The sequence below is a fragment of the Epinephelus moara genome, chromosome 6 (assembly GCF_006386435.1).
Source record: "Epinephelus moara isolate mb chromosome 6, YSFRI_EMoa_1.0, whole genome shotgun sequence".
In the NCBI taxonomy this organism is placed as follows: domain Eukaryota; kingdom Metazoa; phylum Chordata; class Actinopteri; order Perciformes; family Serranidae; genus Epinephelus; species Epinephelus moara.
Genome location: NC_065511.1, coordinates 42941048 through 42945538, shown reverse-complemented (window position 1 = coordinate 42945538; position 4491 = coordinate 42941048).

The window sequence follows — 4491 nt, the reverse complement described above, 5'->3', positions numbered from 1 at the left end:
ATTTAATTCTCCTGTTTTGTCTTTCTGTCACAGAAGAGGTTTTAATTTTTATGAGGTTGTTATGCACAACTCCTCTTTGTTTAATTTTAGATTTAAATAATTTAGGTGGTCGGGGGACAGACACCGTTTGTATAAAACTATGAAAACTATGGCTGGGTAACTGAACTAGAAGCTCAGAGAGGCGTATAGGACTGCGTCTCCGAGTCCTGGTCTCAACTCTGGGTTGTCAGTTGAATACAGATACTCAATTCTGAGCACCGGGTCATTTGTATGTAAAAAGTTTTCTAATCATTTATAAATACCACAACTTCTGATCAACCCATATCAATATCAGGCTTAAAATAACAACTTCTGATTAGTTCCCACCCACTTCCAATACAAACCCCACCCACTTTTGGTCCAGAGTACAGACTACAGATACAGATAATTTAGTCAGTTAAACAGATACAGATAATGGCGTCCTCGCTCATCGCGGGCGCTCCCCTCGGTATTAAAGGGTTAACACTTTCCCTGCTAGTGTATTATTATTAGTTTCCAGACACCACCAGTATCTTTGATCATATTCACTGATCTTTACAGACCCACAGAATAATTTGTTCTACGAATATGTGAACAGTATATACATCAAAGTAAAGAACAGACCTTCTGTTGTTAAACACAAAAAACATTCTTCATTTGTTTTTGGACGTGGCAGTGCTGTTCTATTTCACAAGATGTGTCACAGCGCCCCCTATCTTATAACAGTGAAAACACGGATTGCCGGAATATCTCGTCAATGGCGGGGAAACGTTCTGTCATAAATGACGGAAAATCTTAGCAATGGTGGAGATAGTGTTAAACACACACATCCCAGGCATTTGTAGAGAAGCAAACTGCTAGCACTTGCTAACTTAACTTGCTCATTAGACGTCCCAGCTGCCAACTAGCTGCAGATGCCAATAGATCAGCAGATACTTCACAAAGCATCAAGGCCACGCCCCTTTTTGGTAGATAGAAGATCCTGTAGAAGTTAATGCACTCTGAACTTTTTGGATTATAATTTTTGCAAGTTTATTTCTTGTTAGACAGACCTTACCTGAACTCTTTATAAATTATTATCTGGGCACTGATCGATCACTCTTGAAAACTGTGACAATTCAAATCAAGTTCTACAAAAAAAACCCTCAACATTATAACTTATTGACACTAATTTTATTTCTGGGATTTATATGCATGAAATAAAAAAATATTTTTATCTGCCTTCATTTTTTAACTTCTAAATTGAACTTTTCCTGTGCTGAAAACACCGCTGTCCCAGGCAAGAATTCACAACTTGAGACAATAAGAAAATGTTTTAAAACCTTCAAAATATAAAACTAACAGGACTTTAAAAATATATTTTTTGTCACCGATTTTTTTATCCGATTTAGCTATAGCTATATCACAATAATAATAATAATAATAATTATTATTATTATTATTATTAGTAGTAGTAGTATTAGTATTACTAGATTTGTGTGTTCTCAGTGTTAAAATGAAAAGAAATATTGAAGTTTGGGAAAACTTGACCCACTGGTAATATGTAGATAATAAACAGTGGAGGGCCAAGAATGGACCCTTGAGGAATGCCGCAGGTGATATTAGCATGGCAGGAGGAGACATTCCCAGTTAATACTAAGAAGGTTCTGTTATTTAGATAAGACTAAACCAGTCTAAAGTATCCCCAGTCACACCTACCCTGTTCTCCAGTTGATCAGTTAATATGCCACGATCTACAGTGCCATAAACAGCAGACAGGTTGAGAAACACCAAAAACTGTCCAACAACCACCATCTGAATTCATCCTAATATCTTTAAAACAATGACTTTTGTGTCACTTCCTGGTTTCCAAAAAGGTGTGAATACTTAATATATTTTGATAAATTCATGGTCAACTCGGTAGTCTTCCTAAATCCAAACTAATAAGTATTATGATTTGAAAATTAGTATTTTGCTCTGAGCAACTGAAAAATAAAATGGCTCCTCACTACGACTGCTGTGAAATTAATAAATGTAATAATAATAACAACAACAATAACATTACGATAATTTCAAAATTAAATAAATGTTTAGAGCTAAGAAAATAGTGTGTATAGAGGCAAAATAAAAATATATTACTTTGGTCAGCTCTGTCAGATCTTACCTCTGACACCCATCATGTATGCTGCAAAGCCTCTGGGGCAAATTGTGATTTGTGATATTGGGCTTTATGAATAAAATTGAATTGAATTAATAAAGAAAATAAAATCACTGGGAGGTTGGCACATAACGAAGTTTAATTGTCAAGACTTAAATTTTTTCAAAATATATTTTCCAGCCTTATTGACGAGTGAAAATAAAAAAAAATAAGGCTTGTTTTAGTGCTTAAGAAATGAGTGTTGAACATCTACAGCTGTCTGCATCATGATATCTGGTGATTCAATCAAGTCATGTACACTTAATGTAATCACCAGGTGTCGTTAGGCTGTAAGTGTCTGTTAATAACCAACTTGTTGACAGCTCACTGTTTAATTTACAGGCCGAGATTTAACTGGCGACAATGGTCTGACGCTATTTGACTATAACGGTGCTGCATCAACCTCCCTCTGATGCTAATCTATCAGTCGTAACTGTCACCAGCATTATTTAGAGATTTCATATTCAGGATCTGATGTGCCTCAGATCTCAGTCTGTTCGTTTCACAACACAACAGCTTTTCAACATTTTCCTGTTTCTCTCCTGATGTGACGGTGCTTTTCTCTGTTGGCTGTGATACGATGCCGGTCTGGTCCAAGTGTGATACAAGTGACAATGCATTGGATCTCATACATACATTGTATAAAAGCCTTTTAAACTGGAGGCTACTGTTTTAAAACTGTACAGACAGTGTCCCAGTGGTTCTCAAAGTCTTTTAACAGGTAGGCCGCCTGTTGCATGTTTTGCAGTTCCCAGTGGAACAGGCTGTTTACGCTTTTTCCAGTTTAGAACAATTAGCCTTCGAGTAGAAGAGCAACGAACATCCACAGGCGGTCAGTGAAAACAGTTTTTCTAATTTCAGAGCTTTTCCAGGAATTTCATAACTGTGGGAACTCAATTACACTATTTGAGCTGCCTGACTCACAGTTTTTGATTTTTCTGCTTTTAAAGAGGCAACAGACCCTTCGGCTGTCTCTGAAAGGCTGAAACACAGTTTACACTCAGTTGCCTTCACACATTCCTATCGACATCACTGATGCTACTCACTGACATACTCCACATTTGGAGCTACTTATCATAAAAAAAACAACATATTTTTTAATTTACATCCATTCTGTCCGTTCTGAATTAGTCATGGCCCGGGAGCCAATTATGACAATACCAATATCAATGACAATGTTTAATTTAAATAAATAAAAAATTTATATTGTGATTCATTTAATTTTTTAAAATGTCAATATCTTTTTTGATTACTTTTGTAATCTGATTACTGATTAATGATTATTTTCATGTGAAACAATCCACTGATTATTTTCTTCTACAATTCTTAGTTGATTTTTTGGTTTGTAAAAATATTGAAAATAGCAAGAAATGTTAGTGACAATAATTCCAAGCCCAATGTGACACCTTCACAATGTTTGTTTTGTCCTACCAACAGTTCAAACCTCACAGTGTCCACTGAGAATAATCCTGGCCCCTGGACAAATCTGATGATGAGCCCTGGTAAGGGCAAAGTATAGCATAAATAACTATGGTATAGTAAGTTGTAAAAATCAAAGTAGGGCATAAAATCAGTGTAGTAGTATAGTATGCCATAAAATTATCAGTCATTAAAATAATCAGAAGGAGTCATGAAGAAACTCTAGTTTTGTATGTCATATATGTTTTTAAACATCCATTGTATAGTATGTCATGAAAAGATACAGTTGCTCATACAAAGGGCACAGTGAAGTGTATCATAAAATCATTTTAGGGTATATGAAAAAAATCTAAGTAAAGTATGTAATGAGTTATAAGACCCTGTGTAATATGCCATAAAAAGTTATAAAATCTCATAGCATAGCATGTCATTAACATTCATACTATGTCATGAAAAAGTTACTAAAAGTCATAGCATAGCATGTCGAAAAAAGGTAAGGTATACCATATTGAGGAAACTGCTAAAAAAAGTCATAGTATAGCTTTTCGAAAAAAGTCATACTATAGCATGATGAAAAACTGCTACAAAAGTCATAGTATGGCATGTGGAAAAAAGTCATAGTATAGCATGTCGAAAAAACTGCTAAAAAGGTCATAGTATAGCGTGTCAAAAAAACTGGTAAAAAAAAAGTCATAGTATAGCATGTCGAAAAAAGTCATAGTATAGCAGGTCAAAAAAACTGCTAAAAATAAAGGTCATAGTATAGCATGTCGAAGAAAACTGCTAAAAAAGTCATAGTATAGCATGTCGAAAAAAAGTCATAGTATAGCATGTCGAAAAAAACTCATAGTATAGCATGTCAAAAAACTGCTAAAAAA